This window comes from Tursiops truncatus, chromosome 18 (assembly GCF_011762595.2).
Source record: "Tursiops truncatus isolate mTurTru1 chromosome 18, mTurTru1.mat.Y, whole genome shotgun sequence".
NCBI lineage: Eukaryota > Metazoa > Chordata > Mammalia > Artiodactyla > Delphinidae > Tursiops > Tursiops truncatus.
Genome location: NC_047051.1, coordinates 47,518,639 through 47,546,561, shown reverse-complemented (window position 1 = coordinate 47,546,561; position 27,923 = coordinate 47,518,639).

Below are 27,923 nucleotides of genomic sequence, written 5' to 3'. Positions count from 1 at the left end.
ATTTCTATTTTGAGATTTAATTCAGTAAATTGTCTGAACATTTTTATTAGTACTGATTCAAATACTTTATTAGATTGATTTTATTTATGTATAATCTTATCATTTGCAACAGCTGTGATTATATTTCATCCTTTGCAATTCTTATACTTCCACTTTTTTCATTGTTGCTTTATTTTCTTTTCTGATTGCACTTCTACATTCTCTAATAAAATGTTTAATTGTAGGTGTAATAACAGGTATACTCATCCTAGCTCCAACTTTAAAGAAAGTGCTTCTAACCTCTCACCATTAAGTATGATGTTCCTTGTAATATATTCACAGATAACTTTTGTAAGGTTATGGAAAATAATTTTTTTACAGACTGCTAAGAATTTGTATCATGAGTTGGAATTGAACTTTTTATGTACTTTTTCTACATCTATTTAATTTATCATTCTTCTTTTTTACTCAATGTCATCTCTCCGATGAACTGTATTGAGATCAAACTATTCTTTCATTCATTGGGTAGATGTTTCAGTCATTACATTTGATGTACTTATATTTTATTATTTTTGTATCTACAATTGTAAATGATATTTGGCCACAATTTTCCTTTCTTACATTGCCCTACCCATGTTTCATAATGTATACATTTGGTTGGGAGGTGAGGAGTATAGGAGTGACTTACAAGATTATTTTATTTGTCTTTTTTGTTGTTGTTGTTTGGAATTTTTACTAATAAGAATCTAGATATAGAATTGTTTTAATTTCTCAATCAGGTAAAGTAAAAGGGCTTCATCAAGATGATGATTCATGCTTTTCATTAATTCTGGAAAATTACTTGCTGTTATACCATAGATTAGAATACCATCTTTACCACATTTTCTCTCTGCCCTCCTTTTGGAATTCCAATTTTGGTTATTCTCATTCTAGCCCCAGTGCCATTTGATATCACATATGTGCCATTTCTTTATCTGTATACTGAATTCTAGTTCATTTTTCAGGTCCATTTTCCAGTTCACGAATTTTCCAATCATCTGTGCCAAATCTGCTAATTAACACATTCCTTGATGTCATTTCAGTGACTTTTGTTCATTTTATTTTTTTAACACAGCAGGTTCTTATTAGTTGTCTATTTTATACATATTAGTGTATATATGTCAATCCCAATCTCCCAATTCATCCCACTACCATCACCACTCCCCACCACTTTCCCCCTTTTGTGTCCATACATTTGTTCTCTACATCCATGTCTCTATTTCTGCCTTGCAAACCAGTTAATCTGTAACATTCTTCTAGATTCCACATACATGCATTATTGTACAATATTTGTTTTTCTCTTTCTGACTTGCTTCACTCTGTATGACAGTCTCTAGGTCCATCTATGTCTCCATCTATGTCTCCACAAATGACCAAATTTTGTTCCTCTTTATAGCTGAGTAATATTCTTTTGTATATATGTACCACGTCTTCTTTATGCATTTGTCTGTTGATGGGCATTTAGGTTGCTTCCATGACCTGGCTATTGTAAATACTGCTACAATGAACATTGGGGTGCATGTGTCTTTTTGAATTATGGTTTTCTCTGGGTATATGCCTAGTAATGGGATTGCTGGGTCATATGGTAATTCTACTTTTAGTTTTTTTAAGGAACCTTCATACTGTTCTCCATAATGGCTGTATCAGTTTACATTCCCACCAACAGTGCAAGATGGTTCCTTTTCTCCACACCCTCTTCAGCATTTGTTGTTTGTAGATTTTTTGATGATGGCCATTCTGACTGGTGCGAGGTAATATCTCATTGTAGTTTTGATTTGATTTCTCTAATGTTTAGTGATGTTGAGCATCCTTTCATGTGTTTGTTGGCAATCTGTATATCTTCCTTGGAGAAATGTCTGTTTAGGTCTTCTGCCCATTTTTGTATTGAGTTGTTTGTTTTTTAAATACTGTGCTGCATGAGCTGTTTATATATTTTGGAGATTAATACTTTGTCCGTTGCTTTGTTTGCAAATATTTTCTCCCATTCTGAGTGTTGTCTTTTCGTCTTGTTTATGGTTTCCGTTGATGTGCAGAAGCTTTTAGTTTTCATTAGATCCCATTTGTTTAATTTTGTTTTTATTTCCATTACTCTAGGGGGTGGGTCAAAAAAGACTTGCTGTGATTTATGTCAAAGAGTGTTCTTCCTAGGTTTTCCTCTAACAATTTTATAGTGTCCAGTCTTACATTTAGGTCTTTAATACATTTTGAGTTTATTTTTGTGTATTGTATTATGGAGTGTTCTAATTTCATTCTTTTACATGTAGCTGTACAGTTTTCCCAGCACCACTTATTGAAGAGGCTGTCTTTTCTCCATTGTATATCCTTGCCTCGTTTGTCATGGATTAGTTGACTATATGTGTTTAGGTTTTTCTCTGGGCTTTGTATCATGTTCCATTGAGCTATATTTCTGTTTTTGTGTCAGTACCATACTGACTTGATTACTGTAGCTTTGCAGTATAATCTGAAGTCAGGGAGTCTCATTCCTCCAGCTCAGTTATTTTTCCCTCAAGATTGCTTTGGCTATTCGGGGTCTTTTGTGTCTCCATACAAATTTTAAGATTTCTTGTTCTAGTTCTGTAAAAATTGCCATTGGTAATTTGATAGGGTTTGCACTGAATCTGTAGATTCCTTTGGGTATTATGGTCATTTTCACAATATCGATTCTTCCAATCCAAGAAAATGGTATACCTCTCCATCTGTTTGTGTCATCTTTGATTTCTTTCATCAGTGTCCTGTAGTTTTCTGGGTACAAGTTTTTACCTCCTTAGGTAGGTTTATTCCTAGGGATTTTATTCTTTTTGTTGCAGTGGTGAATGGGATTGTTTCCTTAATTACTCTTTTTGATCTTTCATTGTTAGTGTATCAGAATGCCAGATATTTCTGTGCATTAATTTTGCATCCTGCAGCTTTACCAAATTCATTGATTAGCTCCAGTTGTTTTCTGGTGGCATCTTTAGGATTCTCTATGTATAGTATCATGTCATCTGCAAGCAGTGACAGTTTTACTTCTTTTTCAATTTTTATTCCTTTTATTTCTTTTTCTTCTCTGATTGCTGTGGCTAGGACTTCCAAAGCTATGTTGCATGATAGTGGTGAGAGTGGACATCATTTTCTTGTTCCTGATCTTAGAGGAAATGGTTTCACTTTTTCACCATTGAGAATGATGTTTGCTGTGGGTTTGTCATATATGGCCATTATTATGTTGAGGTAGGTTCCCTCTGTGCCCACTTTCTAGAGAGTTTTTATCATAAATGGGTGTTCAATTTTGTCAAAAGCTTTTTCTGCATCTGTTGAGATGATCATATGGTTTTTATTCTTCAGTCTGTTAATATGGTGTATTACCTTGATTAATTTGTGTGTGTTGAAGAATCCTTGCATCCCTGGGATAAACCCCACTTAATCATGGTGTATGATCCTTTTAATGTGTTGCTGGATTCTGTTTACTAGTATTTTGTTGAGGATTTTTTCATCAGTGATATTAGTCTGTAATTTTCTTTTTTTCTAGTATCTTTGCCTCGTTTTGATATCAGGGTGATGGTGGCCTCATAGAATGAGTTTGGGAGTGTTCTTTCCTCTGTAGTTTTTTGGAAGAGTTTGAGAAGGATGGGTGTTAGCTCTTCTCTAAATGTTTGATAGAATTCACCTGTGAAGCCATCTGGTCCTGAACTTTTCTTTGTTGGAAGATATTTAATCACAGTTTCAATTTCATTACTTGTGATTTGTCTGTTCATATTTTCTATTTCTTCCTGGTTCAGTCTTGGATGGTTATACCTTTCTAAGAATTTGTCCATTTCTTCCAGGTTCTCAGTTTTATTGGCATAGAGTTGCTTGTAGTAGTCTCTTAGAATGCTTTGTATTTCTGTGGTGTATGTTGTAACTTCTCTTCTTCATTTCTAATTTTGTTGATTTGAGTCCTCTCCCTCTTTTTCTTGATGAGTTTGACTAAAAGTTTATCAATTTTGTTCATCCTCTCAAAGAACCAGCTTATAGTTTTATTGATCTTTGCTTTTGTTTTCTTTGTTTCTATTTCATTTATTTCTGCTCTGATCTTTATGAGTTCTTTTCTTCTACTAACTTTGGGTTTTGTTTGTTCTTCTTTCAGTAGTTGCTTTATGTGTAAGGTTAGATTGTTTATTTGAGATTTTTCTTGTTTCTTGAGGTAGGATTTTATTCCTGTAAACCTACCTCTTAGAACTGTTTTTGCTGAATCCCATAGGTTTTGGGTCATCCTTTTTTCATTGTCATTTGTCTCTAGGTATTTTCTGATTTCCTTTTTGATTTCTTCAGTGATCTCTTCATTTTTTAGTAATGTACTCTTTAGCCTCCATGTATTTCTGTTTTTTACATTTTTTCCCTGTATTTTATTTCTAATCTCATAGTGTTATGGTCAGAAAAGATGCTTGATATGATTTCATTTTTCTTAAATTTACCAAGTTTTGATCTCTGACCCAAGATGTGATCTATCCTGGAGAATGTTCTGTGTGCACCTGAGAAGAAGGTGTAATCTGCTGTTTTCAGATGGAATGTCCTATAAATATCAATTAAATCTATCTGGTCTATTGTGTCATTAAATCTTTTGTTTCCTTATTAATTTTTTGTCTGGATGATCTGTCCATTGGTGTAAGAAAGTTGTTAACATCCCCCACTATTAATGTCTTACTGTCGATTTCCCCTTTTACAGCTGTTAGCAGTTGCCTTATGTATTGAGGTGCTCCTATGTTGGGTGCATATATTCTAATAATTGTTATGCCTTCTTGGATTGATCCCTTGATCATTATGTAGTGTCCTTCCTTATCTCTTGTAACACTCTTTATTTTAAAGTCTATTTTATCTGATATGAGTATTGCTACTCCAACTTTCTTTTGATTTCCATTTGCATGGCATATCTTTTTTCATCCCCTCACTTTCAGTCTGTATGTGTCCCTAGGACCACATCTTCTTTATCCATTCATCTCTCAATGGACACTTAAGTTGCTTCCATGTCCTGGCTATTGTAAATGGTGCTGAAATGAACATTGTGGTCCATGTCTCTTTTGGAATTGTGATTTTCTCAGGGTATATGCCCAGCAATGGGATTCCTGGGTCATATGGTGGTTCTATTTTTAGTTTTTTAAGGAACCTCCATACTGTTCTCCACAGTGGTTGTATCAATTTACATTCCCACCAACAGTGCAAGAGGGTTCCCTTTTCTCCACACCCTCTCCAGCATTTATTGTTTGTAGATTTTTTGATGATGGCCATTATGACCGGTGTGAGATGATACCTTATTGTGGTTTTGATTTGGATTTCTCTAATAATTAGTGATGTTGAGCATCCTTTCATGTGTTTGTTGGCAATCTGTATGTCTTCTTTAGAGTAATGTCTATTTAGGTCTTCTGCCCACTTTTGGATTGGGTACTTTGTTTTTCTGATACTGTGGTGCATAAGCAGCTTATATATTTTGGAGATTAATCCTTTGTCAGTTGCTTCATTTACAAATATTTTTTCCCATTCTGAGGATTCTCTTTTCGTATTGTTTATGGTTTCTTTGCTATGCAAAAGCTTTTAGGTTTCATTAGGTCCCATTTGTTTATTTTTGTTTTTATTTCCATTTCTCTAGGAGCTGGTCAAAAAGGATCTTGCTGTGATTTATGTCATAGAGTGTTCTGCGTATGTTTTCCTCTAAGACTTTTATAGTGTCTGGCAGTACATTTAGGTCTTTAATCCATTTTGAGTTTAGTTTTGTGTATGACATTGGGGAGTGTTCTAATTTCATTCTTTTACATGTAGCTGTCCAGTTTTCCCAGCACCACTTATTGAAGAGGCTGTTTATTCTCCATTGTATGTCATTGCCTCCTTTGTCATGGATTAGTTGACCATATGTGTGTGGGTTTATCTCTGGGGTTTGTACCCTGTTCCATTTATCTATATTTCTGTTTTTGTGCCAGTACCATACTGTTTTGATTACTGTAACTTTCTAATATAGTCTGAAGTCTGGCCACCTGATTCTTCCAGCCCCATTTTTCCTTCTCAAGATTGCTTTGGCTGTTCGGGGTCCTTTGTGTTTCTATACAAATTGTGAAATTCTTTCTTCTTGTTCTGTGAAAAATGCCATTGGTAGCTTGATAGGGATTGCATTGAATCTGTCAATTGCTTTGGGTAGTATAGTCATTTTCACAGTGTTGATTCTTCCAGTCCAAGAATATGGTATATCTCTCCATCTGTTTGTATCGTCTTTAATTTCTTTCATCAGTGTCTTACAGTTTTCTGCATACAGGTCTTTTATTTCCTTAGGTAGGTTTATTCCTAGGTATTTTATTCTTTTTGCTCCAACGGTAAATGTGAGTGTTTCTTTCATTTCTTTTTCATATTTTTCATCATTAGTGTATAGGAATGCAAGAAATTTCTGTGCATTAATTTTGTATCCTGCTACTTTACCAAATTCATTGAGTAGCACTAGTAGTTTTCTGGTAGCATCCTTAGAATTCTGTATGTATAGCATCATGTCATCTGCAAACTGACAGTTTTACTTCTTCTTTTCTGATTTGGATTCCTTTTATTTCTTTTTATTCTCTGACTGCTGTGACTAAAACTTCCGAAACTATGTTGAATAATAGTGGTGAGAGTGGACAACCTTGTCTTGTTCCTGACCTTACAGGAAACGGTTTCAGTTTTTCACCTTTGAAAATGACGTTGGCTGTGGATTTGTCATATATGGCCTTTATTAACTTGAGGTAGGTTCCCTCTATGCCTACTTTCTGCAGTTTTTATCATAAATGAGTGTTGAATTTTTTGAAAAGCTTTTTCTACATCTATTGAGACTATCATATGGTTTGTATCCTTTAATTTGTTAATATGGTGTATCACATTGATTGATTTGCATATATTGAAGAATCCTTGCATCCCTGGGATAAAGCCCACTTAATCATTTTGTGTGATCCTTTTAATGTGGTGTTGGATTCTGTTTGCTAGTAGTTTGTTGAGGATTTTTGCATCTATGTTCATCAGTGGTATTGGCCTATAGTTCTCTTGTTTGACATCTTTGTCTCATTGTGGTATCAAGGTGATGGTGTCCTTGTGGAATGAGTTTGGGAGTATTCCTCCCTCTGCTATATTTTGGAAGAGTTTGAGAAGGTTGGGTGTTAGCTCTTCTCTAAATGTTTGATAGAGTTCACCTGTGAAGCCATCTGGTCCTGGACTTTTGTTTGTTGGAAGATTTTTTTTAATTTTATTTTATTTATTTATTTATTTTTGGCTGCATTGGGTCTTTGTTGCTGTGCATGGGCTTTTCTCTACTTGCGGCGAGCAGGGTCTACTCTTCGTTGCGGTGCGCGGGTTCCTCATTGCAGTGGCTTCTCTTGTTGTGGAGTATAGGCTCTAGGTGCACGGGCTTCAGTAGTCGTGGCACGTGAGCTCAGTAGTTGTGGCTCATGGGTTCTAGAGTGCAGGCTCAGTAGTTGTGGCACACGGGATTAGTTGCTCCACAGCATGTGGGATCTTCCCAGACCAGGGCTTGAACCTGTGTCCCCTGCATAGGCAGGCAGATTCTTTACCACTGAGCCACCAGGGAAACCCTGTTGGAAGATTTTCAATCACAGTTTCAATTTCAGGGTTTGTGATTGTTCCGTTTGTATTATCTTTTTCTTCCTCATTCAGTCTTGGAAGGTTGTGCTTTTGTAAGAATTTGTCCATTTCTTCTAGGTTGTCCATTTTATTGCTATGTAGTTGCTTGTAGTATTCTCTCATGATCCTTTGTATTCTGTAGTGTCAGTTGTTACTTCTTTTTCATTGCTAATTCTGTTGATTTGAGTCTTCTCCCTTTTTTTCTTGATGAGTCTGGCTAATGGTTTATCAATTTTGTTCATCTTCTCAAGGAACCAGCTTTACTTTTATTGATCTTTGCTATTGTTTCCTTCATTTATTTCTGATCTGATCTTTATGATTTCTTTCTTTCTGCTAACTCTGGGTTGTTTTCTTTCTTCTTTCTCTAATTACTTTAGGTGTAAGATTAAGTTGTTTATTTGAGATTTCTTGTTTCTTGAGATAGGATTTTATTGCTACAAACTTCCCTCTTAGAACTGCTTTTGCTGCATCCCATAGGTTTAAGGTCATCATGTTTTCATTGTCATTTGCTTCTAGGTATTTTTTGATTTCCTCTTTGATTTCTTCAGTGATCTCCTGATTATTTCGTAATGTATTGTTTAGACTCCATGCGTTTGTATTTTTTACGGGTTTTTTTTCCTGTAATTGATATCTAGTCTCAGAGTGGTCAGAAAAGAGGCTTGATGTGATTTCATTTTTCTTAAATCTACCAAAGCTTGATTTGTGACCCAAGATATGATCTATCCCAGAGAATGCTCCATGAGCACTTGAGAAGAAAGTGTATTCTGTTTTTTTGGAGGGAATGTCCTGTAAATATCAATTAAGCCCATCTGGTCTAATGTGTCATTTAAAGCTTGTGTTTCCTTATTTATTTTCATTTTGGATGATGTGTCCATTGGTGAAAGTGGGGTGTTAAAGTCCCCTACTATTATTGTGTTACTGTCGATTTCCCCTTTTATGGCTCTTAGCATTTGCCTTATGTATTGAGGTGTTCCTATGTTGGGTGCATAAATATTTATAACTGTTATATATTTTTCTTGGATTGATCCCTTTATCATTATGTAGTGTCCTTCTTTGTCTCTTATAATAGTCTTTATTTTAAAGTCTGTTTTGTCTGATATGAAAATTGCTACTCCAGCTTTCTTTTTATTTCCATTTGCATGGAATATCTTTTTCCAGCCCCTCACTTTCATTCTGTATGTGTCCCTAGGTCTGAAGTGGGTCTCTTGTAGACAGCATATATACGGGTCTTTTTTTTATATCTATTCGGCCAGTCTATGTCTTTTGGCTGGAGCATTTAATCCATTTACCTTTAAGGTAATTATTGATATGTATGTTCCTATTACCATTTTCTTAATTGTTTGGGGTTTGTATTTGTAGGTCTTTTCCTTCTCTTGTGTTTCCTGCCTAGAGAAGTTCCTTTAGCATTTCTTGTAGAGATTGTCTGGTGGTGCTGAATTCTCGTAACATTTTCTAGTCTGTAAATTTTTAATTTCTCCATTGAATCTGAGTGACATCCTTGCTGGGTAATCTTCATTGTAGGTTCTCCCCTTTCATCATTTTAAATATTTCCTGCCACTTTCTTCTGGCTTGCAGAGTTTCTGCTGAAAGATCAGCTGTTAACCTTTTGGGGATTCTCTTGTATGGTATTTGTTGCTTTTCCCTTGATGCTTTTAGTTTTTTTCTTTGTATTTAAATTTTGCTAGTTTGATTAATATGTGTCTTGGTGTGTTTCTCCTTGGGTTTATCCTGTATAGGACTCTCTGCACTTCCTGGACTTGGGTGACTATTTCCTTTCCTATGTTAGGGAAGTTTTCAACTATAATCTCTTCACATATATTCTCAGACCATTTGTTTTCTCATCTTCTTCTGGGACCCCTATAATTTCAGTGTTGCTGCGTTTAATGTTGTCCCATTCGTCTCTGAGTCTTTCTTCAGTTCTTCTCATTCTTTTTTTTTAATTCTGCTCTGCGGCAGTTGTTTCCACCAGTCTGTTTTCCAGGTCACTTTTCCGTTCTTCTGCCTCAGTTATTCTGCTATTGATTCCTTCTAGAGTATTTTTAATTCCATTTATTGTGTTGTTCATCAGTTTGTTTGCTCTTTAATTCTTCTAGGTCCCTGTTAAATGTTTCTTATATTTTCTCCATTCTATTTCCAAGATTTGGGATCACCTTTACTATCATTACTCTGAATTCTTTTTCAGGTAGACTGCCTATTTCTCTTCATTTGTTTGGTCTGGTGGGTTTTTACCTTGCTCCTTCATCCGCTGCATATTTCTCTGTCTTCTCATTTTGTTTAACTTACTGTGTTTGGGTGTTCCTTTTCGCAGGCTGCAAGTTCGTAGTTTCCATTCTTTTGGTGTCTGCCCCCAGTGGGTGAGGTTGGTTCCGTGGCTTGTGTAGTCTTCCTGATAGAGGGGACTCCTGGCTGTATTCTGGTGAGTGGGGTTGGATCTTGTCATTCTTGTGGGCAGGGCCTCGTCCTGTGGTGTGTTTTGGGGGTGTCTGTGAACTTAGTATGATTTTAGGCAGCCTCTCTGATAATTTGTTGGGTCGTGTTCCTGTCTTGCTAGTTGTTTGGCATGGGACGTCCAGCAGTGAAGCTTGCTGGCCGTTGGGCAGAGCTGGGCCTTAGTGTTGAGGCGGAGATCTCTGGGAGAGCTCTCGCAAATTGATATTACATGGGGCTGGGAGATCTCTGGTGGTCCAGAGTCCTGGACTTGGCTCTCCCACCTCAGATGCTCAGGCCTGACACCCAGCTGGAGCACCAAGACCCTGTCAGCCACACAGCTCAGAAGAAAAGAAAGGAACAAAAGGAAGAAAAGAAAAAAAAATAAAGAAAAATTTTAAAAGATAAATAATAAACTTTTTAAAATTACAAATTAAATAAATAAAAAGAAGAGAGCAAACAAACCAATAAGCAAATCCACCAATGATAACAAGCACTGAAATCTAAAGTAAAATAAACATAAAACTCAGAAATAAATCAGTCGCAGACAGCAAACCCCAAGTCTACAGTTGCTCCCCGAGTCCACCACCACAATTTTGGGAACATTCGTTGTCTATTCAGGTATTCAACAGATGCAGCATTCATCAAGTTGATTGTGGGGATTTAACCTGCTGCTCCAGAGGCTGCTGGGAGAGATTTCCCTTTCTCTTCTTTGTTCACACAGCTCCTGTGTTCAGCTTTGGTTTTGGCCCTGCCTCTGTGTGTAGGTCAGCGTTAGGTGTCTGTTCCCTGCCCAGATAGGAGGGGGTTAAAGCAGCGGCTGATTAGGGCTCTCTTGCCCTCTCAGGCTGGGGAGTGTGAGGGGTGTGGTCATAATTGGAATGTGTGGCCAGCTGGAGGTGGTAGAGGCTGGTGTGACATTGCAACAGCCTGAGGTGCGCCGTGTGTTCTCCCTGGGAAGTTGTCCCTGGATCACGGGACCCTGGCAGTGGTGGGCTGCATAGGCTCCCAGGGGTGTGTGTGTGGGTGGTGACCTGTGCTTTCACACAGGGTTTTTGGTGGCAGCGGCAGCAGCGTTAACATTTCATGCCTGTCCCTGGGGTCTGAGCTTATTGCTGCAGCTTGCGCCCGTCTCTGGAGCTTGCTTAGGCGGTGCTCTGCCTTCTGTGTGCGCACGGGAAAGAATCCCCTCTCCTCACACACCCCGAAACAATGGTCTCTTGCGTCTTCAGCAGGTCCAGACTTTTTCCCGGACTCCCTCCCAGCTAGCTGTGGCGCACTAGCCCCCTTCAGGCTGTGTTCACGCAGCCAACCCCAGGCCTCTCCCTGGGATCCGACCGAAGCCTGAGCCTCAGCTCCCAGCCCCCACCTGTCCCAGCGGGTGAGCAGACAAGCCTCTCGGGCTGGTGAGTGCTGGTCGGCACTGATCCTCTGTGTGGGAATCTCTCCGCTTTGCCCTCCGCACCACTGTTGCTGCGCTCTCCTCCATGGCTCTGAAACCTACCCCTACCCCGGCCCGTGTCTGCCAGTGAAGCGGCTTCCTAGTGTGTGGAAACCTTTCCTCCTTCACAGCTCCCTCCCAGAGGTGCAGGTCCCGTCCCTGTTCTTTGGTGTCTGTTTTTTCTTTTCTCTTTTGCCCTACCCATGTACGTGGGGAATTTCTTGCCTTTTGGGAGGTCTGAGGTCTTCTGCCAGCGTTCAATAGGTGTTCTGTAGGAGTTGTTCCACATGTAGATGTATTGCTGATGTATTTGTGGGGATGAAGGTGATCTCCACGTCTTACTCCTCGGCCATCTTGAAGGTGCACCGTTTTTCATTTTTTGAAGTTAGTTTTTGAAATTCTGTCTATTCCTTTTTCATAATAATCTGTTCATTGTTTATGACATTTATTGCACTTTCTCCTCCTTACTTATGTTTGCTGTGTCTTCCAAATTGTTAATATGGTTGATTCTTACTTCACACAGTTCTGTTTTCCAAGGAGAGCCCATAGGAAAATCTTTATCCATAGCATTCCCACAGAGTTCTGTTTTGTTTTGTACTATGTTAGGGGTTTTATTCATCATGATTTGTTTGTCTGTTACTTTCCTAAATCTGGGGTCTTACGCCAGATGCCTTATGAGTAATGTAAAACTGACTCTGACACTTGTGTTGAGCTGCCTTGTTGTTTCAACATCTCACATACCCCAGGTGCCTTCCTTGGTTCAGCAGGGATGATCTCTCTAATCCCCTTTCATGGAGAAGGCAGCTGTTCCAAAGTCCTGGCCTTATTAAAAGGCATCACTTCCATTTCCTTCCCTTGCACGTGTCCATTGCCATGCCTTTGACCCTGCATGGTAGACAAAATCTCAGGCTGTGGCATTTGGGTCTTTAACTGAGCCTGATATCTCCAAAGCTGCCCCAGTGTAGGTGCATATGCTTACCTCTCAGACTTTGAGTTTCCTCTTTGCTTTTGGCATCTGAAGATTTCCATTGTTCCTTTCAAGATGACATAGGTAGGTAGGTAGATAGGTAGATAGATAGATAGATAGATAGATAGATAGATAGATAGATAGACAGACAGATAGATAATGAATATAACATAATGCAGCATATCTGTGTGTTAGAGATATGAACAGTCTATTTTATCCCATCCTGCCATAGTGCGGCCATAGTGCTGGGACCAGATGTATGGAGTGCTTCTGTCCTCAACTGTCTCTCCTGGCTCTTTTCACCTCTAACCTCTGTCAAGTAAACCTAGGCATTTTGATCCCTATACACTGTATAGGCAATATGGTGACAGCCCTGGCTAACAATAAGGGCTAGAAAAAACATGCTTACCTCTTTTTTCCACAAATTTAGAAGAGACTGTTTCACTGTGGAGATCAACACAACTTCACTGTTCTTACTGAATCCTTTGGCACATCCTTGCCCTCTCTACTATAGTTAGCAACATACCAACACTTTGCAGTGTCAAGTAGCTTTCTTTGGTTCTGTCCTAAAGCAACCCGAAGCAGGAAGTCCTAGAGTGCTCCTAAAATGGCCTGTAAAATTGTCAGCTATGTTCTGAATACTCTTAGGACCAAGGTTGTTTGGCTGAATTTCAGTTTTTAAAACATGTTTCATAAGAAAATAAACAGTTCAGTTTTATTTCAAATCTTTATTTATTTTTATCAAGTACACTCCGTTCATCCTAAGCTTGCTCTGTTTTCACTAATTTGTGTTAGAAACCTAACACAGTATAAACTGGCTTTGCTTCAGATGTCTTTGTTTGTCAGTGGGGAAAGCAGTCATCAGGATATCCAAAGGGCATCACAGTTTTCCGAAGCACCAAAAGGGATCTTGGTGGTGATTTTTAAATTTTCCATAGATTTTTCCTCAGTGGTTGTAAATATCCTTGAAAAGCCATGTGAATTGTGTCACAGTAGTTCAGGGGAAATGTTTGCTTATTTCTCAGCTGAGAAATTTCTATAAACAATTGGTCCCCATGAGAAAGCCAGACTCCCAGTGTGGTTGAATAACAGTTTGCTGTATTTGCCAAATTGGAGAGTTTGGCAATATTATATTCCTCTCTCTTACAGGAATTATTTCTTCCTTCTAACAAAATGAAATTATTTCAGAGTTATATGTAAAATCAACAGCAGGCTTCTCACTTTGGACCTCACAGTTTTAGAGACCTTTGGGTCCTGTGTCTTTATGATGTTTCTCGGTCCTGTATTTAACACCTCCTGAGTCAAAGGTCCATGGCTAAAGTTCACCTGACATAAAAGAATCAGATGAAAACAGGAGGATGCGAAGGTTCTACTTTGAACATTTTTGCCTATGTAACACTGTCGATTTTCTTTTTTTCATTAAACAGTACTAGTTTTGTATTTCCTCTCAACGGATGTTTAAGCATATTCAATTTGAAAGCATATAAGATGGTATTTACTAAGTAGTATTTTTAAGAGCAAGACACTAGTTTAGTCACTTTCACAAGCAATGTGTTGTTTAATCTGAGCATACACCTTTTGCAGGCGTGTGAAGGAAACATCAATCCACGCCGTTACTTTTTATGGCCAATTCCATTATCTCCTCTCCTATAATCTGTCTGCATTTCTTCTTTGCCTCCCTTCCCTTAATGCTAAAGTCCTCATTCTTACCTTGGTTGGAACACACACATCAAGCGCTTTGACACTCAGGTGCAATTACCAATGATGCATTTGCCTCGATGCAAATGTCAGAATGTAGCAGCAGAGAGGCAGAAAGGTTACCTCCCCACACTGCAGGGATAATCACTCTGCGAAGTGCCAGAGCTCTATTCACTCCACGTCCCTTTCGGTTCCAATTCCAGAGAGGTTTCTCACATCAGTCACTGATCCCTAAATCTGCATCTCCTGGGACAGTCACATTAATTGGCAAGCCCAGGTTTTGTTTTCTCTGAATGCTCAGGAAAGAAAGTTCCCCTATGGAAATATTAGGTGGGTTTGACTTCGTGGGACCCATTCTTGAAGGGCGTTTACCTCCTGTCTGATAAAGAGCTTCAGTCTTTAGAGCCCGGGGTCACATCTGTTGATATCTCAGGGGTTGAAAGTCAGCATTCATTATGAATGTCTGGAATCCCTGTATCTTTCAGTCTCTGAAGATCTCCTCTCTTTTTTCCTGTCTTTAATTATCCCATTAAGGAGAAGAACAGGTGAGGCCAGAGGCGCTTCTGGGGGCTCGGGGAGAGAGAGCGCGAGACAGGAAAATAGAGAAAGAGGGAGAGGATGAAGAAGAACGGCGTTTCAGCTCTGGTTGTGGTTGCTATTGTGCTCCTCTCTCCAGTTTGAAGAGGAGGTAGGGACACACCCCTGCTGGGTTTCTCTCCAACGCAGCTGAGACCTTTATGAAATCACTGCAGAGGCAGGACGGCACTATTTTTATCTCCAAATTGATTCAGCTGCAGTGGCTGCTGTGCCTCTGACTTCGTTGCTGCCCGGCCCTCCCCCTCGCAGCGCCCACTCCCTGTTTCCGGCCGATTTGGGGACCTGTCTTCATTCAGCGCCCCCTCCGCGCCGCTCCTTCCCTCCCAGCAGCCCGCGGCCGATCGGCCGGGCTGGGCGCCGGCAGGGCTCTGCCGGATGCTGATAGCGACGGGAGCAGATCGTGCCGCAGGCTCTGACAGCCCTCGGAGGCGCGAGCCAGGCAGCAGAGAGCCACTCGGGCCGCGCCAGCCTCTAATTGTTCACCCTCCAGTTTCCCCTGCCCTCGGGAACCGAGTTCCACAAAGAAATTTCATCAGTTGAAATGCTGCGCTCCTGAACATATTTGCCCAATGCGCCCCATCCGAGGAAGGTCTGGGTTTGCAGACGTTGCTGCTGGGAGGAAAGGACATTTACACGCCGGCCTTTTCAGCTTCTCCTCCTCCCCAGGTTGATGGGCTTCAAACTGAAGCTTTTGGAGAAGGAGACTTGCCTGCGGGACTGGGGGAGATTTCCTTGTTTGCGGACGCAAAGGCACAGGGCCGGATGCGCAGTTTGAGGCTGTCTCTCCCCTCCCTCTCCCTGAAATGCTGGGAGCTCTTCCAACACCAGGGAGTTCCATTCACATCTCCATTCCCTGTGCCTAGTGAGTAGGGAGATGGTCCTCAGAAACATATGTTAGAGTGGGACCACTGACTGGGGGGCTTATTTTAAGTACAAAAACTATGATTAGAAAAACAAAAGAACGTGTTCATAGGTCGAGGATCAGGTTGTCTCCGCCACTGCCACTCCTTGGTTAATTATCTAGACTCTCAGACTTGACATGGAACCCATGCTGAGCTTGGGGCCTCACAGACAATGAAGAATCAGTGAAGGTGGGTGGGAGGGCTGGTGGGTTAAGCGAGTGACTGACTCTCATTCAGGGCGAGCAGTGATAGTCTCAGCAAATGTTGGACATGGTGGTCAGGGTTCTAGGGGCAACACTGTGGATCCCACTAGAAGGAGCCTGTCACCTAGTAGGGAAGATGGAATATGAAAAAATGCAAGCCTCGACAGAGTTAGATAGAAGGTAAAAAGAAAGATGACAGGTAAGGGTACAAACGCAGGCTTTAAGGATAAATCAACCTATGTACTAGATAATGATAAATGGGTATTATCTGGACATGAAACAGAACAGTATTTAGGTCTGTGCTATCCAACAGGGCAGCTGCTAGCTGCATGTGGCTACTTAAATTTAACAGTTAAAATGAAATCAAATATTTGGTTCCTTAGTCACACTAGCCAATATTCAAGTACCCAATAGCAGCCTATGGCTGGCGGCTATCATACTGGATAATGCATATCATTGCAGAAAGTTCTCTTGTAGAACGCTGCTCCAGAGTAAGAAAACAGCATGAACAAAGGCACAGAGACAGAAAAACCCAGTAAAATTAAGTAAAATGAACACTCAGTATCTTGGAGTGATTGGAGCAGTGGATGCATAAAAAGAAGCAATCAGAAATCCAGGGACCAAAGGATACAGGCTGAATAGGAGGCTTAGACATTTAAACGTATTTTGCTGGTCATAGGTCATCCCTGAAGGTCCACAAGCAGGGAGGTGACAGGATCAGAACTGTGTTTCTAGAAGATACATGTAAGGGATGTGCACAAGATAGTTCTGAGTGTTGTGTTTTCTGATTTCTCTATTTACACATCTACTATCTTGTTTAATTCTCAAAACAAGCCTGTGGGTCGGCAGAGCAAGTGGTATAGAAAAAAAAGTTTCCACGGTCAGTAGAGAGACAGAAGAACCATGAAATGAGTCACAAAGAAGCAAAACAAAACAAAGCAAACTCATATCTATGAAAAACAGCTTTCTTCCTCCACCACGTTGCCCCATAGGCAAACTTCTTCTCGTATCAGGAGCTACTGATATGTTGTAGTCCCTTCTGGGAGCTGAACTACAGTATTAGATACTGATGACCCTGAAGAGGAGGCAAAGGTCATGTGACAAAGTAGCTTCAAATTTGACATAGGAAAGACAAAAATCACAACAACAACAAATTGTAGCCATTTAAGGGAAAACCGTAGGGAGGGTTTACTAGGACCACCAGGGCTGCTGTGGGCTGTGCGAACAGCGCCCCCTGGAGTTGGTCATGCACAGTAGCCCAGATCACCACCAGCTGGAAGAGAAAAACACCGGGGTCTCATGTAAATGCAGAGAGAAAAGTACAGCCCGAGAACACTATTGAAGATCAAGCATGATTTAAGGATTCCTGAAAAGAAAAACCCTTCTTGGAGATCCTCAAACCATACCTCCTGGGGGACTTTAAACTCAGAGTTTGGGAAGAGCGTGGATCGAGTCAGCTCAGAATTGCTTCCTGTTCTCTGTATTCTTGTTGAGTACCCCTGGGTAAACTAATTAACTTCTCTGACCCTAAATTTTCCCGTCTATAAATCTATAAAGAATTATAACTATTTCTCAGGACTCTTAAGAGGATTCAATGTGAGCTATATAAACCTTGTACCGAGTGACCAGTGTACAGTTAAAGTTACCTGAGGATAGGTATATGTATTTTAAAATGTACTTAAAAGGCAAATGGGCTATTCTGGTTCCAGATCAGGAAACATGAAGAACGTTTATCAAGCTGCCATAAAGTCTCCATCCCAGGTCCCCAAGAATTATCACCCCTCTTTTGAAAAAAACTAGACAATTTTTCCAGCTCCCTGGTGAGAGATAGTAAATTCACAGACAGAATATTGCCTGTTTCCCTGCCATCAGTCTAGTTGTGGATGTGAAATACAAGTAGAGCTGGGACTTCTGGGAGAGAGTTTATATGGATTTAGTCAGGGGCAAACCCCAGTGCAAAGGTAAACTTTGATTTTTGTTACTGATGTAAACCAGTTGCTTCAGGCCTAAGCTCCTGTCCCCTCCTGCTTTTAATCCTGCGTTCTTTCTAGACCCCAATAAACGGAGAGAATTTTACTGGCTTTCTCATTCCCAATATTTTATTGCCTCTTTTGTCTGCAGTGTGTTCCAGGCTTAAATAAGCTGCAGGAAGTTATATGGCAATTTCCTCTTCCGGTTGCACCAGGTAACAACTGCAACATGACATAGTCCTAACTATTTTTTTCCTCTTAGCTTCTTCTATTTGGGGAAAAGTTTTTCCTCTGATTTTCATCAAAGCAGCTCCTCTCCCAATCTCTTAGACAGCAAAGTAAATGGGAAAAGAACCTTCTTAAACAACCTAAACCAAGACCACTGTTTTAAAAGGTCTTTAAGAAATAAAGAAGATAGTATTTGAAGTAAGAGAAACAAATGCCTTTTGAAGCTTAGAAACTAAATCCCCTGAGAGGTAGGGGTAAGCAGAAGCCTTTTTCCCCCCCCGAAGCACCTCCAATGCCTCCAAGGATCTCACTGGCTTAATCCTTTGCTGGCCCACTCTAGCTAAGAAATAAGAAAGAGCCCAGTTAATACTACATTCATCTTCTGCAAGAGGCAGCTGAGAGCTTTGAATGCATTTTTTTCATCATCCTGTTTCTTGCAGCCCCAATTACTCTAGGCGCTTCTGAATTTCTGGCCATTGAAGATTCTTTTTCAACAGAGCTTGGGTCATCACTTGAGCAACCTTCCCACCGAGCCTGGGTTGTACGTGGATGAAACAAATGCTTCTTTAGCATAGTGTGTTTTGGAGGGGTGGAAGTACTTTTTCAGGTCCAAATACAACCTTTTTTTAGCATTAAGGGTGAAAGGAAAGGGAAAAGAGAGAGAAGAAAAGAGAAGTTAACTAACCTTTCCATAACTATGTTTCTAGTATTTTCCTACCGTTTTTCAGTGCACCTTCCTGTACTCTCAGAGCAGCTCCTCCATCTGAAGGGTGCTGAGTGAGGGAGGCTACCTTGTCTGGGGCAAGAGAATCTGGCTCCAGTGAGCTGAATGTTAGGGTAAGGTGGTTCATCACAGCCTAGATCTTTATGCTTCTCTTAAATGTCTTGCAGAGAATGCCAGGTCGTACCGAAGTACACAGTCTTTAATGGTGAGGTTCTTGGAGGCCCCCAAATGAAAACAAGATGTGATTGGGTGATGGATTGCTTATTTTTGACAAGGAGAATTGTTCAGTGAAGCTTCTATGGGAAGGACCTGGGGGGAAATCGAGGAAAAACAAACCGACCAAAAACAAACAAACAAAAAGCATGTTCTTTGCCTGGATAACTTTACCTTAGGAACCTTTGAGCCACACTAATGACTTTAAATGTGAAAAAACACAGAGGACTGATTTTAAAACAGTTTTGTTGTTGATTCTTGAGTAGTTAATTTGACCAAATTATATGAATATGGAGTGAATTACCAAGTGTTCCTCTTGATTTCTAAGTATATTTCTCCATTGTGCATATGAAAGAAAATTTCAAAACAGCAAAAATTAGTAGCAACTTTACTATCTTTCATAAAAAGCAGCCACAGTCTCCAGCCCAACATTGGTGGCTCTTAATGCTGATGAGAGTCAGCACGTGGTAGGTAATGTCCATAGTCCAAGTTGGTTGTGAGAATTGATGCACTCATGTTACACACATATTATGGCTTTAAAGTGGGCTCCTTGCACAAGCAGGAATGTTTGTTGCTGGCATGCAATATTTTTCTGTAGAGGGATAGAAAGTATGCAGGTTATAATTTCATAATTATTCTTGTGCTTTCCATGATATAAGTACATTTTCAAAGTATTAGCCATTAAATACCATTTTTATTCACGTCAACCAAAGAAATCATAAATATGATACAGTAGTCATAAAAGAGTTAAAAAGTAGTTGGACTTTCATTTCCCCTTCTATAATAAATGGGCTCTAAATACCTTTTTCCACAGAATTTTTATTAGATTAGATTAAATAATGAGATTTAAAAATTATTTTAAATGTATATGAAAATGCCAGTGGTAGAGACAATGTAGGTGCTCAATAAATATGGTTTTGCTTCCTTCCAAGCAGGTTAGAAATATTGCAGCCTCATTAGTGAGATCATTTATTGTGCAAAACAGATATTTCCAAAGAGAAAGGCATTGAATAATGGGAAAGACTCTTCCAGATAGCAGTACAGCCTTAGAATAGATCCTAACTTGGGAAGAACGTAAAGCTCATTCTTTTTCAACAAGGAGAACATCATGTCCATTAGCCTTGGGAAGAATTGCATAAAATACTCATGTCTTTGGAGACAGGGACATGTGTGATGGAAATTAAGGACAGAAAGAGGAAGAGCTGTATAATTGATGAGCTCCATGTAACTGAGGCAGAAAAACTGAACTTTGAAACTGGCACTTTGCCCAGTTGCAGACAGAGTTTGCCCAATACAGAAGATTCCCGACAGGAGCATATTAGCGTGAACACTAAGGATTGTTACTGTCAGTGTGGCAGCCAGCATGTCGAAGTGAATGATGCAGTTCATCAACACTGAATCACAACAGAATAGAAACATGATCCAGCTACCTCTGCCCACAGGTGAGAAAAGATGGTAGCTAATGAGAGGGTCAGTCTTGTGAGACAAGTGCATACTTCATTTAATCCCCACAACTTCAGAAGGTAAATATTAGTATCACCATTTCAAAGAGGAAGGAACTGCGGTTGTTTAATTTCCCCATGGGCCATCTGTTAAGTAGTTGAACAAGAAACAGGACCTGGGTATTTTTAACTCTGAAGCCCAACCTCTTATACCACACTCTTCCCTATTTTATAGTTTTATCTGGTTTTTATCTCTAAAACACTTAAAATAACTGCAAGTGAATTCTGAGGTTTATAGCATACGACATTTTATTGTTTCCCAATGAATCCTTTAGTTGTCTCTTGAAAGCCACAAGTGAAAATATCACCTTGGTTATTTCCAAAGATCTGAATCAAATCTAAGTGGTCTAAGCTGATCTTTGTCATCAGTGTTGAAATGATCTGATTAAACAGAACTTTTTCCTGTCACCAACTTTTTCAAGGTAATGAAAACAAGTACGAAAAACTAACACAACATTGTAAATCAACTATATTCCAATACAAATTTTAAAAAAGAAAATAAAACCTTCTTCAAAGATGTATAGTGCTTTAAAGCATTGGGTTTTCATTGTCATCATCATCATCACCATTATCATCTTCATAATTGCAATGGACTGAATGTTTGTGTCCCTCCCAAATTCATATGTTGAAATCCTAAACCTCAATGTGTTGGTATTAGGTCATGAGGGTGTAGCCTTAATGAATGGGACAAGTACCCTTATAAAAGAGACCCCAAAGAGTTAGCTCTCTTGCCCCTTCTGCCCTGTGATGATACAACAAGAAGTCAGCAGTCTGCAACCCAGAAGAGAGCTCTCACCAGAAGCTGACCACACTGGCACCCTGTTATCAGACTTGCAGCCTCCGGAATTATGAGAAATAAGTTTCTGTTGTTAATAAGCCACCTTGTCTATGATATTCTGTTATAGCAGCCCAGACTGACTCAGACAATGATCATTATTTTTAGTCATTTGAGTGTAAACTGATAAAACAGAGAAAAGCAGGGCTTCTGAGATTAAAGCCAGAGAGGGGCTAGGCAAGGCCTGGCAGGCACCCTTCTCTCTCTCTCTCCTGAACTACACTGAGGGGCTCTGAAGAATTTCAATTGTACAGGAGGCCCAGCTGGAAAGTTCCTAGTTTAGCTATTCATTTGTGTGTGTGTGCTATTTTTTAAGAATTGTGGTAGGCTGGTTCATGCTGTGAACGTAAAGGTAAGTCAGATGTGGCTCTTGACCAGCCAAAGTGAACAATCTAGACATTAAGCTTCAATTTCATAATAAGTAGTGATCAGCCTTTGTCCGTTATCTCTTTTCTAGGAAGGCATCATTACCTTACCCTCATAGGCATGGCTCCATTTTGGTGCTCACCTACACATCTGCCTAGAAGATTCAGCGTTGCAATATTTTTGGTGTGCGTCCAGGCTGTTCTCTTATGAGTCAAAGGAGTTTGGGTGGGCAGCTCTCTCTTCTCCCTTCTCATTTTCCTTTTGCTAATGAAACAGTTTTAAAGTATATTTGCAGTGCTCAGAATATGGATGGAACCAAATGATCAGTTCTTTAGAAGTGTACTTAATATTTCTGGGTAGAAAGCTACAGTCATTTCCCAAGTTCTGAATATATAACGTACCAGTACCAGGACAGATCACCCCATGATTTCTGGGCAAGAGACTTATTTCCTAAGTGTATACTGAGAGGTTACCGCCCTTGCTGTTTTTTCTTCCCTTGGATCTGTCCGTCAATATCTGACACAGCTACAGCAAGGAACACGGGTCATCTATGAGCTGCCATAATCCCATCTGACCCTGCCACATGGAGCAGAATATTCTACGGAAACTATTGTACACATAGTGCTTACAATACTAGGCTAACACACACTCTTAACCCTAGAACACACACACACACCCCACACTTACACTCACAGAGTGTGGAACAAGGAAAGAGGAGATGGTGCATCAAAGAAAAGAAAGGGCAAGAATGAAGGTCTCAGTAAGTAGATCTATTAAAAGGGGAAACGAACAATTAGTATCAGCTACACTACTGGGGAAAATAGCATTTATGGCCTAACTGGGAAATCTATCTTTTTTTACTGGTATCTTTCTGGAATGTGCATATGTATCTGAATTATTAGAATGCAACCGAGTTAACTTTCATATGGTCTCCTGAGTAGCTGGAATTTAGAGAGGATGCCATGACAGGCCCTGATGGGGCATTTGGTGGCTTCCTGTATCATGCGAAGAGCCGATTTCCCTGCAGCTGTGTCTCAAGTTCTCTTTCTCTAGTCTCTGGAGTCCAGCTGCTTCATTTGTATTCTGCACCCTCCACCACTAGCTGCGTGACTTTGGGCAACTTGTGATTCCCTTGTCTGTAAAATGCGGCTAGTAGTACATACTGCTTACTTTATAGGTTGCTGTGAGGATGAAATGAGTTAATGCGAGTGGCATTCCAGAGCAGTCCCTGCCAAATAGTCACTCTTCTACAATCTTTTCCTTCTCCTTTTCCTCTTCCATCATCATCAACAGCAGCAGCATGAATTCTCACTTGCGAACACCTTCCCAACTCCGTGGTACACATCTCGTCATTTTCTATTTCCTCTTTTCGTTCCATTTAATTCTCAAAGTATCTCACATCAGCAGCCTTCACCAAAGAAATTTTGTTTATTTTTTTCTATTCTTTTTTTTCTTCTCTTCCTTCTTTACAGTCTTTCTTTGGGTAATTCCAGTCTCTCCAGCGCTTAAATAACACATGTATGAGAATATTTTTTCCATTTACATTTCTGGATGTATCTTTCCCTCCAATATCAAGTCCCATAAATCCAACTGCTATTAACTATTTCCTAGATGTAAAAATAAAACCTCAAACCAAATCTACATAAGCTGAACTAACAGTTGATATTACCACGTGCCCTGCCACCCTCCCAGAAGCAGCCCTTCCTGCTCAGACCCTTGCAGTGACGTGATAATCTCAATCTTGCACTGCCTGTTCAATCCTCAGAAAGCATTTAGGTTTCCCTCTCACCTCAGAGAGTTAAGGTACTTCAATTCATCCAAACTAGACCTATGAATTTTCTCAGAATGATTGATCTCAAGTAAGAATTTTTCAAATCATATAATTAATTGAAGTGTTTAGGAGTTGTTCAAAATCAGTTCTCCATTAGAATTATAGATCTTAGTGCTTGAGGGAATTTGGGCTTTCTGCCATCTATTGTGTATCTTGTTTTTGTTTTTGTTTTTCCTGTACGCGGGCCTCTCACTGTGGTGGCCTCTCCCATTGCGGAGCACAGGCTCCAGACACACAGGCTCAGCGGCCATGGCTCACGGGCCCAGCCGCTCCGCGGCATGTGGGATCTTCCTGGACCGGGGCACGAACCCGTGTCCCCTGCATCGGCAGGCAGACTCTCAACCACTGCGCCACCAGGGAAGCCCTATTGTGTATCTTATAAACACCTGTCACTGAACTCAGTGTTGGGGATACAAAGAAATCCAAGACAGACCTTTCCTTCAACCACATGCTGGTGTATTAGGGTTGAAGATCTGCAAGAAAGTTGAGTATACTATTCTGTGTCAAGGTCTAAAATGGCAAATCCTATAGAAACATAAGAAAGAGCAACCTCAGGGAATCTTAGCCCAACACCTAAACAATATACAAATATTTACAATTTGGACACATTATAAAGATTTGTGCTGATAACTCAGAGGAAGCATAATTTCCTTATCTCCTCCCTCAGCTTTCAGTGCATCCACGAAGCAGATTGCAAACACAGTCACTGAAGTATCTAGTTCTTAGCCACTTGAAGTTAAAACTCTCCTTCTTTCTTCCTAAATATGAATAGTTGCACAGTAGTTAAAAATCTCTCCCTCCAAGCTTGAACCTTCTTTGAGTGTGTACAATTATTCTCTGTTGTTATAGGCTACTTGACTAAGCGGGCTTGGCCTCCTTCACTAAAAGCACTCACTGCATACTTTTGAGAGTGGTTCTGGATTCAGACACAGTTTAAATCACCACATGGTAAAAATAGCCTCTGTGTTCTTCAGATTCAAATCATTCATTCCACTTGAACGTTTAATTTTTTCATCATCTAAACAGTACATTTTATAAACATATTTAATTAACTCCTTTGTCCCACAAACCAACTATACCTTGTAGAGCCAAAGATAATTTAGTGTGTGGGTAGTTCTTAATAAGAACCAGGTGGTTCACTTTCTATGAACATTACTCTAGCTTTCTCAGTGTTTTCATAAGGTTTTGGCCATTCATAATATGTCTTGCGCATAACGGAAAAAAATAGAGTTAGACATATCATCATGTCCCCTACTATAGACATATCATCATGCCCCCTACTATAGACATATCATCATGCCTACTCCTTATATTTTGATCCTTTAGTGTGAAGTTAAAACACACTATAAATTTCTTTCCTGTAGTGCACGGGGCCACTGTCACCAGAAGTCTTACCTCCTGTTATTTAAAAAATTCCACTTCAAAAGCTCCACTGCAGGGGCTTCCCTGGTGACGCAGTGGTTGAGAGTCCGCCTGCCGATGCAGGGGACACGGGTTCGTGCCCCGGTCTGGGAGGATCCCACATGCCGCGGAGTGGCTGGACCCGTGAGCCATGGCTGCTGAGCCTGCGCGTCCGGAGGCTGTGCTCTGCAACGGGAGAGGCCACAGTGGTGAGAGGCCCGCGTACCGCAAAAACAAACAAACAAAAAGCTCCACTGCACTGAAGTTTGATGTTACCTTTTTATTCCATTTTGAAAGCCTGTGGTCTTCATTCAAAATTCAAATTATCCTAATTCACAAAAACATACTTAAGGTCTTACTGTATCAGAGTACTAAACTAGATACTATAATTACCATTAAAAAAAAAAACCCACTGAGTTCTAAATTTCCATAAAACGGCAGGCATGTTTCACAGTTACCCCATCCCATGTTTACCACCATAGCACTATGCTCACAGAGGGAGTCTTCTACCTTTAGCAAAAAAGGAGAAATGATATTCTCTTCCTCTCATCTGTTAACTCAAATAAAATTCAGAGATTCCACTAATACCCAGCAGATAGAGAAATGGTGTTCACAATTGGCATAGGATCTGAGGTGCAGAGCAATGATGACATTCACTATCAACCACACCAGCTGTCCCAGAAGAAGCAGTGTAGCTGGGGTGCCCATTCCATGCCAAGAACTCTGCAAATTAGCACCTTTTTTATGTTTAACTAGTGAGGAGGTGGTCTTGGAAGGCACTTATACCACCAACCACCAGAAGAAATCTATCCATGCCATTGAAAGTGGGATAATATTTAAAGATAATTCCAAAGCTCACATTATTCCTAATCCATTGTAAAAAATGCTCACCCTCAAATCTCAGGTTTTGCTCCAATATGTTGCTACTTCTAAACATTTATAGTCAACGGGAGCTGAGTTTCAGTATAATTCCAGGCAAGACCCTTTGTAATGGAGTGTTAATATTTTTCAAAAGAATAATTCTGGGACACTTCCCAGATCAGCATCTGGCTTTTTCATAGCTCCCTATGGAAAGGACTTACAAGGGAAAGCAGTGGAATAATTACATTTATTAACAGTTTATTTTATGCGTGAATTTTTTTGCACATCTGTAAGCAGCCCACACTTTAAGGTACCAATTGGTTCTGTTTTCTTTTATTCGTCCCTGAGTACCTGACATGAATGATAACATCGAGCAATGCACCTCGCCCCGTATACACACACACACACGCACACACACACACGCGCGCGCACACACACACACACACACACACACACACACACTTCATGAGTATTCAATAGGATTCACTTCCATAATGAATATCTGGAGTTTGTTAGGTGGAAACACATTTTTCCAATACACAAATTTTTCTTTTGTAATCAAGTTATTTTCAGGAAATGTCACTAGTCACACCAATTTCAAATTAAGAAACAATTAAATAGACAAAACATGGAGAGAGTTCAACAGCCCAGACATGGAAATAGAAATAACAAGGGGAACAGTAGTTCTTCGGCTCCCCTGAGGTAGCAAAAGGAAAGCAAGTGTGACCATGCAGATGATTGCAAAATGTGGGCAATATGCTGTTTTTCTAGGAAGGGGATCTATAAAATTCACTGGATTCTCAATGAAGTCCACTGTCCTATCTTTTATATTATTCTTTAATAGAAGTTATTAATGAATTTCAGAAGACATCATGAGAATACAGATGATATTGGATTATTTAAATCTAGGTAATAGTAAGCTGCCTTATTTGTTTCAACATAGAATTTATTAAGCTACTGGATCACCTTAATGTGAATTAAATAAGGTCTCCCCTCAGGCAAAGTATACCCTAATAAAGAAAATATATGCATACATAGACAAATATAATAGCAAGCATGATGACATAAATGACCTAAGAAGTGGGACGGACATAAACTCTCTAGGAATTCTGAGAGTGCTAGATTGGAATTAGAACAGGGGGGGAAAAAATCCATGAAGAAGATAGCATCTAAGCAGAATTTTGAATGATGATTGGGATTTCAGTTGGTAGAAATGATGGGAAATGCAATCCAGTTAGGGAAGATTTAATATCACAGAAGTAAAAAGAAAGAAGTAAATGGTTTTTTTCTCACTGGAGTGTACAGTAATCTTAAAATATAACATGGGGAAGGCAGTTTGGGATAAACCTTATGTAAAAAATCAGGAGGAAACTTGGTTATATCAAACATAGATAAGCCACTGAAGCATGGGAGAGAAGCAAAAACATATATTTGTTATAAAGTAGAGCACCTAAACTGTAAGGATAATGAGTCCTATTATAGGAGATACTATTGTTTTATTACATATGTGGATAATTTTGAAGACAAAAGTTTCAAGGTGAGAGCTGTAAGAGAATTAATTATTCTGTATGAGGGAACAGATAAAAATATAATCTTTCTGGGAAAAAAGATCCAAGAAAAAGATTCAGAGAAGTCAGATTGATGCTGTTTGGGAAAAGGGTCAAAGGAGAAAAACAAATGGTTGTAGAGCAGACAAAGAGAGGTTTAAAAAAGAGAGAGAGACATCTAAGAAGACATTTTTAAGTTGTTCTCTGTAGACCTTGGGTATTGGTCTTTTGTGTGTCTCTCCCATATATAGTACATTCTATAGCAGATACACAGGAATGCTGAGGTCTATACCCACAGGGGAGAACTCCTAACAGGATACCTGGAAGCGGAGACCATGAAGAGTGATGATATTTGATGACATGTGTTATCCTAGGGAGGCGGGCATTAACCTTCAGGGCAAGGAGCCTGGATTTCATCCAGCAGATAACAAGGAGCTATTGAAGCTTAGCTTCTTTTCCTTGTTTGTTTTAATCAAATCTGTGCTTTAGAAACATACCTCTGTCAGAAATGTACAGAATATCTTGGAAGAGTAGAGGTTGGGAAAGAGAGAAAGAGATGAGGAAACTATGAAATAATCTGGTTTAGAGGA